The sequence below is a fragment of the Phalangium opilio genome, unplaced genomic scaffold, assembly GCF_054372755.1.
Source record: "Phalangium opilio isolate 3A_F unplaced genomic scaffold, DU_Popi_V2 ptg000003l_1, whole genome shotgun sequence".
Lineage (NCBI taxonomy): Eukaryota > Metazoa > Arthropoda > Arachnida > Opiliones > Phalangiidae > Phalangium > Phalangium opilio.
In genome coordinates this window covers 182,200-196,577 of record NW_028324145.1, presented here as the reverse complement: position 1 = coordinate 196,577, position 14,378 = coordinate 182,200, and the positions used below count along the sequence as shown (strand labels likewise).

At 35.2% G+C, this 14,378-nt stretch overlaps 1 long non-coding RNA gene across 1 annotated transcript; it reads left to right on the top strand.

The window, feature by feature from the left end:
* Positions 1-3,231: 3,231 nt before the first annotated feature.
* LOC149716682 (uncharacterized) lies at positions 3,232-4,300 on the top strand. Its single transcript, XR_016365551.1, has 2 exons — positions 3,232-3,601; positions 3,688-4,300. It is a non-coding gene; the product is annotated as an uncharacterized LOC149716682 (long non-coding RNA).
* The last annotated feature ends 10,078 nt before the right edge of the window (positions 4,301-14,378 follow it).

Below are 14,378 nucleotides of genomic sequence, written 5' to 3'. Positions count from 1 at the left end.
AATAAATAAAAATGTACCTCGATTTTTAATAACATTTTCAAAATCGACGTAACTCGGCCTAAGAAAAACATTTTGAGTATTTGTTCACTATTTTCAAATATAACCACTGAAACCATTATTTTTGTAATTTTTGCGTTAATTCAAGCAAATGTAACGATATTCATTCAACAAACTGTTAAAATTCAATTTTAAATAAGAAATCGTTGTCACGGATTTTGTATCTTGAAGAAAAAAAACATGCGATTTTTTCGGTACACTTTTGAATGCATTTTTTTCTGGAGAAATGTTTGACCGAATTCAGCTAAATTCCCTATAAAACACTCATTAAAAGTGATTTCATCTCGATTGAACAATAATTAAAAATGTACCTCGATTTTTAATAACATTTTAAAAATCGACGTTTCACCGCCAACGAGGCATATTTTGAGTATTTCTTCACTATTTACAAATATATTCACTGAAACCATTATTTTTATACTTTTTGCTTTAATTCAAGCAAATGTAACGATATTCAATCAAAAAACTGTTAAAATTAAATTTTTCAATAAGAAATCGTTGTCACGGATTTTGTATCTTGAAGAAGAAAAACATGCGATTTTTTCGGTACTTATTTGAATGCTTTTTTTTCTGGAGAAAATTTTGACCGAATTCAGCTTAATTCCCTATAAAACACTCATTGAAAGTGATTTCATCTTGATTGAACAATAATTAAAAATTTACCTCGATTTTTAATAACATTTTCAAAATCGACGTTTCACGGCCAAAGAAGCATACTTTGAGTATTTCTTCACAATTTTCAAATATGTTCACTGAAACCATTATTTTTATACTTTTTGCTTTAATTCAAGCAAATGTAACGATATTCAATCAAAAAACTGTTAAAATTAAATTTTTCAATAAGAAATCGTTGTCACGGATTTTGTATCTTGAAGAAGAAAAACATGCGATTTTTTCGGTACTTTTTTGAATGCATTTTTTTCTGGAGAAATTTTTGACCAAATTCAGCTTAATTCCCTATAAAACACTCATTAAAAGTGATTTCATCTCGATTGAACAATAAATAAAAATGTACCTCGATTTTTAATAACATTTCCAAAATCGACGTTTCACGGCCAAAGAAGCATACTTTGAGTATTTCTTCACTATTTTCAAATATGTTCACTGAAACCATTATTTTTATACTTTTTGCTTTAATTCAAGCAAATGTAACGATATTCAATCAAAAAACTGTTAAAATTAAATTTTTCAATAAGAAATCGTTGTCACGGATTTTGTGTCTTGAAGAAGAAAAACCTGCGATTTTTTCGGTACTTTTTGAATGCATTTTTTTCTGGAAAAATTTTTGACCGAATTCAGCTTAATTCCCTATAAAACACTCATTGAAAGTGATTTCATCTTGATTGAACAATAATTAAAAATTTACCTCGATTTTTAATAACATTTTCAAAATCGACGTTTCACGGCCAAAGAAGCATACTTTGAGTATTTCTTCACTATTTTCAAATATGTTCACTGAAACCATTATTTTTATACATTTTGCTTTAATTCAAGCAATGTAACGATATTCATTCAAAAAACTGTTAAAATTCAATTTTCAATAAGATATCGTATTCACGGATTTTGTGTCTTGAAGAAGAAAAACCTGCGATTTTTTCGGTACTTTTTTGAATGCATTTTTTTCTGGAGAAATTTTTGACCGAATTCAGCTTAATTCCCTATAAAACACTCATTAAAAGTGATTTCATCTCGATTGAACAATAAATAAAAATGTACCTCGATTTTTAATAACATTTTCAAAATCGACGTAACTCGGCCTAAGAAAAACATTTCGAGTATTTGTTCACTGTTTTCAAATATAACCACTGAAACCATTATTTTTGTAATTTTTGCGTTAATTCAAGCAAATGTAACGATATTCATTCAACAAACTGTTAAAATTCAATTTTAAATAAGAAATCGTTGTCACGGATTTTGTATCTTGAAGAAAAAAAACATGCGATTTTTTCGGTACACTTTTGAAAGCATTTTTTTCTGGAGAAATTTTTGACCGAATTCAGCTAAATTCCCTATAAAACACTCATTGAAAGTGATTTCATCTTGATTGAACAATAATTAAAAATTTACCTCGATTTTTAATAACATTTTCAAAATCGACGTTTCACGGCCAAAGAAGCATACTTTGAGTATTTCTTCACTATTTTCAAATATGTTCACTGAAACCATTATTTTTATACTTTTTGCTTTAATTCAAGCAATGTAACGATATTCATTCAAAAAACTGTTAAAATTCAATTTTCAATAAGAAATCGTATTTACGGATTTTGTGTCTTGAAGAAGAAAAACCTGCGATTTTTTCGGTACTTTTTTGAATGCATTTTTTTCTGGAGAAATTTTTGACCGAATTCAGCTTAATTTCCTATAAAACACTCATTAAAAGTGATTTCATCTCGATTGAACAATAAATAAAAATGTACCTCGATTTTTAATAACATTTTCAAAATCGACGTAACTCGGCCTAAGAAAAACATTTTGAGTATTTGTTCTTTGTTTTCAAATATAACCACTGAAACCATTATTTTTGTAATTTTTGCGTTAATTCAAGCAAATGTAACGATATTCATTCAACAAACTGTTAAAATTCAATTTTAAATAAGAAATCGTTGTCACGGATTTTGTATCTTGAAGAAAAAAACATGCGATTTTTTCGGTACACTTTTGAATGCATTTTTTTCTGGAGAAATGTTTGACCGAATTCAGCTTAATTCCCTATAAAACACTCATTGAAAGTGATTTCATCTTGATTGAACAATAATTAAAAATTTACCTCGATTTTTAATAACATTTTCAAAATCGACGTTTCACGGCCAAAGAAGCATACTTTGAGTATTTCTTCACTATTTTCAAATATGTTCACTGAAACCATTATTTTTATACTTTTTGCTTTAACCCCAGTAGCACAAGCCTTCCGCATAACAGTCGGTTAAAGGTCAAATAGTCGGTTTACGGTCCAGTCAGCTGTACCATGCTTATTCCTACACTTTTCCGACTCATGAAGCCGACTACTTCTTTTAGTTGGCAATGCCGACATCTATCTGATAGTTCGAACAGAGATGGTTTAAAGTAGGCTTGCCTACCGTCTAGAAAATTCCAACTTATTTTTTGCCAATTGATTACCGACTCTCTCGCGCTAGTCGGTATTGAGACGTTTAAGAAGAGTAAAATTAAAAGCAAAGTTATGCTTAGGCCGTTTAGTAACCGACATTTATCCGACAGTTGGAACTGTGGTGGTTTGAAGTAGGCTTGCCTACCGTCCAAAACATGTAACCCATTTTTGCCAATTGATTACCAACTCCTTCCCGCTAGTCGGTATGGTTACGTTTTAAAAGAGTAAAATGAAACCATGCACGTCATCACCGAAGAGGGCGCTGCTAGGGCGAAAGCAAGTTAGCCTTTCCAGTATCTCTGACGCGGCTGGGTCGTTAGAATGTTTAAACGAGATTTTTGTGGTCGAAAATGATTAGTTATAGGCTTGCTAACTTTTAATTTCATCGCTAAGGTTCTTTGTCACACTATATAAACTAGAAACGTCTTCGTTTGTCACGTAAGGTTTGAATTCTGTTATTGAATTATCAATTTATCTACCTCTTAGAGCCAGTTTTATGCATAAGCCTTTGCTTTTTTACCTAGCTTCTCATCTGCTGGGAACCACACCCATAGAAAGTGAAACCAAAACTTAAACGTTTATGTATACCTTCAGTTTCTTTGATTGAATATAAAAGAAGCAAGTGTTTTGGGGCGCTTGGAGTTCAAAAACCTTATATATTAAGTATTTTAAAGATTTTTGGTTGTGAAAATAATGCTTAATTCCAAAATAGATCTCAATTTGTTTTAATTTGAGAATTTTTATGCGGTTTCAAACCTTTTAAGAGAAAAATGTGTCAAGTAATACCCTTTAGAATTGTATGTTTTTCTTTTTCCTTAAAAAATCTGTTAGTGTATATTTTTCAGTAAGATTTTTGTAATTTAAGAGATAGTAATTGGCCAAATCGAAGATATTAACAATGAATATTAATAAATGCTTTAATTGATGTAAATATTATACTCGCCCTGAAAAATTTAACTTTTTGTTAAAACCAATTAGCTAGGCAGCTAATATTTTCATTCGACTTGTCGTGTCAAATAGAATACATTGTTTAATATTTGAAATTGTTATAATTGACCTGCATGTTACTTGAAATATAAAAAGTACAAATTCTTAAGTGTTGTTCATTGAAAATGTATTAAAGAAATTTCAATACTAGGTATCAGTATCCTTTACTATAAGCGAATGAAGCCTCGAATTAAGGCTTGATCGTCGCAAAACCATCGGGCCTCGAGTTAAGGTTTGATCGTCGCAAAAGCGTCGGACCTCTTGCTGACAGGCGGTTAAGTCGACTCTCAAACGTGTTGGATGAGGGTCGTATTTCATTCGTGTCGTAACAGTCGGTAAACCAGTGGGCCGTAGTCCCACCGGGCGGACATTTCGATTTTCAAACCCTTACTCTACCAGCCCTTTACCGACGATTTACCGTTCCTATACTAAAAAGCCGCGAAATCGTCGGACTGAGCGCGGCTTTAGGTAGGCATAATGACGCCGACCTGTAGTCGGCCAACAGTCGATTTATAGTCGCCTCATAACAGTCGGAAAACCGGCGGGTCGTCGTCCCGCCGGGCGGACATTTCGACTCTCAAACCCTTACTCTACCAGCCCTTTACCGACGATTTACCGTTCCTATATTAAAAAGCCGTGAAATCGTCGGATTGAGCGCGGCTTTAGGTAGACATAATGACGCCGACATATAGTCGGCCAACAGTCGTTTTATAGTAGCCTCAAAACAGTAGGAAAACCGGCGGGCCATCGTCCCTCCAGGCGGACATTTCGACTTTCAAACCATTAGTCTCCCGACTAATTAGTGACTTTTTACCAACTCGTCGGTAACACACAAAGCCGACCATGTAGGCCCTACGTCGGCAGTGCTACTGGGGAATTCAAGCAAATGTAACGATATTCAATCAAAAAACTGTTAAAATTAAATTTTTCAATAAGAAATCGTTGTCACGGATTTTGTATCTTGAAGAAGAAAAACATGCGATTTTTTCGGTACTTTTTTGAATGCATTTTTTTCTGGAGAAATTTTTGACCGAATTCAGCTTAATTCCCTATAAAACACTCATTAAAAGTGATTTCATCTCGATTGAACAATAAATGAAAATGTACCTCGATTTTTAATAACATTTTCAAAATCGACGTTTCACGGCCAAAGAAGCATACTTTGAGTATTTCTTCACTATTTTCAAATATGTTCACTGAAACCATTATTTTTATACTTTTTGCTTTAATTCAAGCAAATGTAACGATATTCAATCAAAAAACTGTTAAAGTTAAATTTTTCAATAAGAAATCGTTGTCACGGATTTTGTATCTTGAAGAAGAAAAACATGCGATTTTTTCGGTACTTTTTTGAATGCATTTTTTTCTGGAGAAATTTTTGACCGAATTCAGCTTAATTCCCTATAAAACACTCATTAAAAGTGATTCATCTCGATTGAACAATAAATGAAAATGTACCTCGATTTTTAATAACATTTTCAAAATCGACGTAACTCGGCCTAAGAAAAACATTTTGAGTATTTGTTCACTGTTTTCAAATATAACCACTGAAACCATTATTTTTGTAATTTTTGCGTTAATTCAAGCAAATGTAACGATATTCATTCAAAAAACTGTTAAAATTAAATTTTTCAATAAGAAATCGTTGTCACGGATTTTGTATCTTGAAGAAGAAAAACATGCGATTTTTTCGGTACTTTTTTGAATGCATTTTTTTCAGGAGAAATTTTTGACCGAATTCAGCTTAATTCCCTATAAAACACTCATTAAAAGTGATTTCATCTCGATTGAACAATAAATAAAAATGTACCTCGATTTTTAATAACATTTTCAAAATCGACGTTTCACGGCCAAAGAAGCATATTTTGAGTATTTCTTCACTATTTTCAAATATAACCACTGAAACCATTATTTTTATACTTTTTGGTTTAGTTCAAGCAATGTAACGATATTCATTCAAAAAACTGTTAAAATTCAATTTTCAATAAGAAATCGTATTCACGGATTTTGTGTCTTGAAGAAGAAAAACCTGCGATTTTTTCGGTACTTTTTTGAATGCATTTTTTTCTGGAGAAATTTTTGACCGAATTCAGCTTAATTCCCTATAAAACACTCATTAAAAGTGATTTCATCTCGATTGAACAATAAATGAAAATGTACCTCGATTTTTAATAACATTTTCAAAATCGACGTAACTCGGCCTAAGAAAAACATTTTGAGTATTTGTTCACTGTTTTCAAATATAACCACTGAAACCATTATTTTTGTAATTTTTGCGTTAATTCAAGCAAATGTAACGATATTCATTCAAAAAACTGTTAAAATTCAATTTTTCAATAAGAAATCGTTGTCACGGATTTTGTATCTTGAAGAAGAAAAACATGCGATTTTTTCGGTACACTTTTGAATGCCTTTTTTTTCTGGAGAAATGTTTGACCGAATTCAGCTTAATTCCCTATAAAACACTCATTGAAAGTGATTTCATCTCGATTGAACAATAATTAAAAATTTACCTCGATTTTAAATAACATTTTCAAAATCGACGTTTCACGGCCAAAGAAGCATACTTTGAGTATTTCTTCACTATTTTCAAATATGTTCACTGAAACCATTATTTTTATACTTTTTGCTTTAATTCAAGCAAATGTAACGATATTCAATCAAAAAACTGTTAAAGTTAAATTTTTCAATAAGAAATCGTTGTCACGGATTTTGTATCTTGAAGAAGAAAAACATGCGATTTTTTCGGTACTTTTTTGAATGCATTTTTTTCTGGAGAAATTTTTGACCGAATTCAGCTTAATTCCCTATAAAACACTCAATAAAAGTGATTTCATCTCGATTGAACAAAAAATAAAAATGTACCTCGATTTTTAATAACATTTTCAAAATCGACGTTTCACGGCCAAAGAAGCATATTTTGAGTATTTCTTCACTTATTTCAAATATAACCACTGAAACCATTATTTTTATACTTTTTGCTTTAGTTCAAGCAATGTAACGATATTCATTCAAAAAACTGTTAAAATTCAATTTTCAATAAGAAATCGTATTCACGGATTTTGTGTCTTGAAGAAGAAAAACCTGCGATTTTTTCGGTACTTTTTTGAATGCATTTTTTTCTGGAGAAATTTTTGACCGAATTCAGCTTAATTCCCTATAAAACACTCATTAAAAGTGATTCATCTCGATTGAACAATAAATGAAAATGTACCTCGATTTTTAATAACATTTTCAAAATCGACGTAACTCGGCCTAAGAAAAACATTTTGAGTATTTGTTCACTGTTTTCAAATATAACCACTGAAACCATTATTTTTGTAATTTTTGCGTTAATTCAAGCAAATGTAACGATATTCATTCAAAAAACTGTTAAAATTCAATTTTTCAATAAGAAATCGTTGTCACGGATTTTGTATCTTGAAGAAGAAAAACATGCGATTTTTTCGGTACTTTTTTGAATGCATTTTTTTCTGGAGAAATTTTTGACCGAATTCAGCTTAATTCCCTATAAAACACTCAATAAAAGTGATTTCATCTCGATTGAACAAAAAATAAAAATGTACCTCGATTTTTAATAACATTTTCAAAATCGACGTTTCACGGCCAAAGAAGCATATTTTGAGTATTTCTTCACTATTTTCAAATATAACCACTGAAACCATTATTTTTATACTTTTTGGTTTAGTTCAAGCAATGTAACGATATTCATTCAAAAAACTGTTAAAATTCAATTTTCAATAAGAAATCGTATTCACGGATTTTGTGTCTTGAAGAAGAAAAACCTGCGATTTTTTCGGTACTTTTTTGAATGCCTTTTTTTCTGGAGAAATTTTTGACCGAATTCAGCTTAATTCCCTATAAAACACTGATTAAAAGTGATTTCATCTCGATTGAACAATAAATGAAAATGTACCTCGATTTTTAATAACATTTTCAAAATCGACGTAACTCGGCCTAAGAAAAACATTTTGAGTATTTGTTCTTTGTTTTCAAATATAACCACTGAAACCATTATTTTTGTAATTTTTGCGTTAATTCAAGCAAATGTAACGATATTCATTCAACAAACTGTTAAAATTCAATTTTAAATAAGAAATCGTTGTCACGGATTTTGTATCTTGAAGAAAAAAAAACATGCGATTCTTTCGGTACACTTTTGAATGCATTTTTTTCTGGAGAAATGTTTGACCGAATTCAGCTTAATTCCCTATAAAACACTCATTGAAAGTGATTTCATCTCGATTGAACAATAATTAAAAATTTACCTCGATTTTTAATAACATTTTCAAAATCGACGTTTCACGGCCAAAGAAGCATACTTTGAGTATTTCTTCACTATTTTCAAATATGTTCACTGAAACCATTATTTTTATACTTTTTGCTTTAATTCAAGCAAATGTAACGATATTCAATCAAAAAACTGTTAAAATTAAATTTTTCAATAAGAAATCGTTGTCACGGATTTTGTATCTTGAAGAAGAAAAACATGCGATTTTTTCGGTACTTTTTTGAATGCATTTGTTTTCAGGAGAAATTTTTGACCGAATTCAGCTTAATTCCCTATAAAACACTCATTAAAAGTGATTTCATCTCGATTGAACAATAAATAAAAATGTACCTCGATTTTTAATAACATTTTCAAAATCGACGTTTCACGGCCAAAGAAGCATATTTTGAGTATTTCTTCACTATTTTCAAATATAACCATTGAAACCATTATTTTTGTAATTTTTGCGTTAATTCAAGCAAATGTAACGATATTCATTCAACAAACTGTTAAAATTCAATTTTAAATAAGAAATCGTTGTCACGGATTTTGTATCTTGAAGAAAAAAAACATGCGATTTTTTCGGTACACTTTTGAATGCATTTTTTCTGGAGAAATGTTTGACCGAATTCAGCTAAATTCCCTATAAAACACTCATTGAAAGTGATTTCATCTCGATTGAACAATAATTAAAAATCTACCTCGATTTTTAATAACATTTTCAAAATCGACGTTTCACGGCCAAAGAAGCATACTTTGAGTATTTCTTCACTATTTTCAAATATAATCACTGAAACCATTATTTTTATACTTTTATAAAAAACTGTTAAAATTCAATTTTTCAATAAGAAATCGTTGTCACGGATTTTGTATCTTGAAGAAGAAAAACATGCGATTTTTTCGGTACTTTTTTGAATGCATTTTTTTTAAATAAATTTTTAATAAATAGGGAATTAAGCTGAATTCGGTCAAACATTTCTCCAGAAAAAAATGCATTCAAAAAAGTACCGAAAAAATCGCAAGTTTTTCTCATCAAGATACAAAATCCGTGACAACGATTTCTTATTGAAAAATTTAATTTTAACAGTTTTTTGATTGAATATCGTTACATTTGCTTGAATTAAAGCAAAAAGTATAAAAATAATGGTTTCAGTGAATATATTTGTAAATAGTGAAGAAATACTCAAAGTATGCTTCGTTGGCGGTGAAACGTCGAATTTGAAAATGTTATTAAAAATCGAGGTAAATTTTTAATTATTGTTCAATTGAGATGAAATCACTTTCAATGAGTGTTTTATAGGGAATTAAGCTGAATTCGGTCAAAACTTTCTCTAGAAAAAAAAGCATTCAAAAAAGTACCGAAAAAAATCGCAGGTTTTTCTTCTTCAAGACACAAAATCCGTGAATACGATTTCTTATTGAAAATTGAATTTTAACAGTTTTTTGAATGAATATCGTTACATTGCTTGAATTAAGCAAAAAGTATAAAAATAATGGTTTCAGTGGTTATATTTGAAAATAGTGAAGAAATACTCAAAATATGCTTCTTTGGCCGTGAAACGTCGATTTTGAAAATGTTATTAAAAATCGAGGTACATTTTTATTTATTGTCCTGACGAACATTTAATTTTTGGGCTTCCGTGGCTCAATGTTAGCGCGTTCGGCTGTTAATCGAAAGGTTGGTGTTTCGAGCCCATCCGGGAGCGGTGTTGTGAGGTCTCAGATGTAGCGTGAAAAGTCAAACTTTTTCCATAATACGTGATAACCATTTATTTTCTGAGCTTCCGTGGCTCAATGGTTAGCGCGTTCGGCTGTTAAGCAATAGGGTGGTGGTTCGAGCCCACCCGGGAGCGGTGTTTTGGGATCTCAAATGTAACGTAAATAGCCAAAGTTTTTCCACAATACCTGACGACCATTTCATTTTTGGGCTTCCTTGGCGCAATGGTTAGCGCGTTCGGCTGTTAACCGAAAGGATGGTGGTTCGAGCCCACCTGGGAGAGGTGTTGTAGGGTCTCAGATGTAACGTAAAAAGTCATAACTTATCCACAAAACCTAACAACCATTTAATTTCTGAGCTTCTGTGGCTCAATGGTTAGCGCGTTCGGCTGTTAACCAATTGGTTGGTTTTTCGAGCCTATCCGGGAGAAGTGTTGTGACGTCTCAGATGTAACGTAAAATGTCAGAGTTTTTCCACAATATCTGACGAACATTTAATTTTTGGGCTTGCGTGGCGCAATGGTTAGCGCGTTCAGCTGTTAATCGAAAGGTTGGTGGTTCGAGCCCACCCGGGAGAGGTGTTGTTGGGTCTCATATGTAGCGTAAAAAGACAAAACTTTTCCACAATACCTGACGACCATTTAATTTTTGGGCGTCCGTGGCGAATGGTTAGCGCGTTCGGCTGTTAACCGAAAGGTTTTGGTTCGAGCCCATCCGGGAGCGGTGTTGTGAGGCCTCAGATGTGAAGTAAAAAGTCAAAGTTTTACATCAATACCTGACGAAAATTTAATTTTTGGGCTTCAGTGGCGCAATGGTTAGCGCGTTCGGCTATTAACCAATAGGTTGGTGGTTCGAGCCCATCCGGGAGAAGTGTTGTGACGTCTCAGATGTAACGTAAAATGTCAGAGTTTTTCCACAATACCTGACGAACATTTAATTTTTCGGCTTCCGTGGCACAATGGTTAGCGCGTTCAGCTGTTAATCGAAAGGTTGGTGTTTCGAGCCCACCCGAGAGAGGTGTTGTGAGGTCTCAGATGTAGCGTGAAAAGACAAACTTTTTCCATAATACGTGATAACCATTTATTTTCTGATCTTTCGTGGGTCAATGGTTAGCGCGTTCGGCTGTTAACCGAAAGGTTGGTGGTTCGAGCCCATCCGGGAGCGGTGTTGTGAGGCCTCAGATGTGAAGTAAAAAGTCAAAGTTTTACCTCAATACCTGACGAAAATTTAATTTTTCTGCTTCAGTGGCGCAATGGTTAGCGCGTTCGGCTATTAACCAATAGGTTGGTGGTTCTAGCCCATTCGGGAGCGGTGTTGTGAGGTCTCAGATGTAACGTAAAATGTCAGAGTTTTTCCACAATACCTGACGAACATTTAATTTTTGGGCTTCCGTGGCACAATGGTTAGCGCGTTCAGCTGTTAATCGAAAGGTTGGTGTTTCGAGCCCACCCGAGAGAGGTGTTGTGAGGTCTCAGATGTAGCGTGAAAAGTCAAACTTTTTCCATAATACGTGATAACCATTTATTTTCTGATCTTTCGTGGGTCAATGGTTAGCGCGTTCGGCTGTTAACCGAAAGGTTGGTGGTTCGCGCCCATCCGGGAGCGGTGTTGTGAGGCCTCAGATGTGAAGTAAAAAGTCAAAGTTTTACCTCAATACCTGACGAAAATTTAATTTTTCTGCTTCAGTGGCGCAATGGTTAGCGCGTTCGGCTATTAACCAATAGGTTGGTGGTTCTAGCCCATTCGGGAGAAGTGTTGTGACGTCTCAGATGTAACGTAAAATGTCGGAGTTTTTCCACAATACCTGACGAACATTTAATTTTTGAGCTTCAGTGGCGCAATGGTCAGCGCGTTCAGCTGTTAACCGAAAGGTTGGTGGTTCGAGCCCAAACGAGAGAGGTTTTGTGGGGTCTCAGATGTAGCGTGAAAATTCGTAACTTTTCAACAATACCTGACAACCATTTAATTTTTGGGTGTCCGTGGCGCAATGGCTAGCGCGTTCGGCTGTTAACCGAAAGGTTGGTGGTTCGAGCCCATCCGGGAGCGGTGTTGTGACGTCTCAGATGTTACGTAAAATGTCAGAGTTTTTCCACAATACCTGACGAACATTTAATTTTTGGGCTTCCGTGGCGCAGTAATTAGCGCGTCCAGCTCTTAATCGAAAGGTTGGTGGTTCGAGCCCACCCGGAAGAGGTGTTGTGGGGTCTCAGAGACAGCCTTAAAAGTCAAAACTTTTCCACAATACGTGACAATCATTTAATTTCTGATCTTCCGAGGCTCAATGGTTAGCGCGTTCGGCTGTTAACCAATAGGTTGGTGGTTCGAGCCCACCTGGGAGCGGTGTTTTTGGAACTCAAATGTAACGTAAATAGCCAAAGTTTTTCCACAATACCTGACGACCATTTAATTTTTGGGCCTCAGTGGCGAATGGTTAGCGCGTTCGGCTGTTAACCGAAAGGTTGGTGGTTCGAGCCCATCCGGGAGCGGTGTTGTGAGGTCTCAGATGTGAAGTAAAAAGTCAAGGTTTTACCTCAATACCTGACGAAAATTTAATTTTTGGGCTACAGTGGCGCAATGGTCAGCGCGTTCAGCTGTTAACCGAAAGGTTGGTGGTTTGAGCGCTCCCGGGAACGGTGTTGTGACGTCTCAGATGTAACGTAAATTGTCAGAGTTTTTCCAAAACACCTGACGAACATTTAACTTTCGGGCTTCCGTGGCGCAATGGTTAGCGCGTTCAGCTGTTAATCGAAAGGTTGGTGGTTCGAGCCCGCCCGGAAGAGGTATTGTGTGGTCTCAGATGTAGCGTAAAAAGTCAAAACTTTTCCACAATACGTGACAACCCTTTAATTTCTGAGCTTCCGTGGCTCAATGGTTAGCGCGTTCGGCTGTTAATCGAAAGGTTGGTGGTTCGAGCCCATCCGGGAGCGGTGTTGTGAGGTCTCAGATGTAGCGTGAAAAGTCAAACTTTTTCCATAATACGTGATAACCATTTATTTTCTGAGCTTCCGTGGCTCAATGGTTAGCGCGTTCGGCTGTTAACCAATAGGTTGGTGGTTCGAGCCCACCCGGGAGCGGTGTTTTGGGATCTCAAATGTAACGTAAATAGCCAAAGTTTTTCCACAATACCTGACGACCATTTAATTTTTGGGCCTCAGTTTCGCAATGGTTAGCGCGTTCAGCTGTTAACCGAAAGGTTGGTTGTTCGAGCCCAAACGAGAGAGGATTTGTGGGGTCTCAGAAGTAGCGTGAAAAGTAACTTTTCAACAATACCTGACAACCATTTAATTATTGGGCGTCCGTGGCGCAATGGTTACCGCGTTCGGCTGTTAACCAATAGGTTGGTGGTTCGAGCCCATCCGGGAGCGGTGTTGTGAGGTCTTAGATGTGACGTAAAAAGTCAAGGTTTTTACACAATATCTGACGAGCATCTAATTTTTGGGCTTCCGTGGCGCAATGGTTAGCGCGTTCAGCTGTTAATCGAAAGGTTGGTGGTTCGAGCCCACCCGGGAGAGGTGTTGTGGGGTCTCAAATGTAACGTAGAAAGCCAAAGTTTTTCCACAATACCTGACAACCGTTTAATTTCTGAGCTTCCGTGGCTCAGTGGTTAGCGCGTTCAGCTGTTAACCAATAGGTTGGTGGTTCGAGCCCACCCGGGAGCGGTGTTGTGTGATCTCAAATGTAACGTAGAAGGCCAAAGTTTTTCCACAATACCTGACGACCATTTAATTTTTGGGCTTCCGTGGCGCAATGGTTAGCGCGTTCGGCTGTTAACCGAAAGGTTGGTGGTTCGAGCCCAAACGAGAGAGGTTTTGTGGGGTCTCAGATGTAGCGTGAAAATTCGTAACTTTTCAACAATACCTGACAACCATTTAATTTTTGGGTGTCCGTGGCGCAATGGCTAGCGCGTTCGGCTGTTAACCGAAAGGTTGGTGGTTCGAGCCCATCCGGGAGCGGTGTTGTGACGTCTCAGATGTTACGTAAAATGTCAGAGTTTTTCCACAATACCTGACGAACATTTAATTTTTGGGCTTCCGTGGCGCAGTAATTAGCGCGTCCAGCTCTTAATCGAAAGGTTGGTGGTTCGAGCCCACCCGGAAGAGGTGTTGTGGGGTCTCAGAGACAGCCTTAAAAGTCAAAACTTTTCCACAATACGTGACAATCATTTAATTTCTGATCTTCCGAGGCTCAATGGTTAGCGCGTTCGGCTGTTAACCAATAGGTTGGTGGTTCGAGCCCACCTGG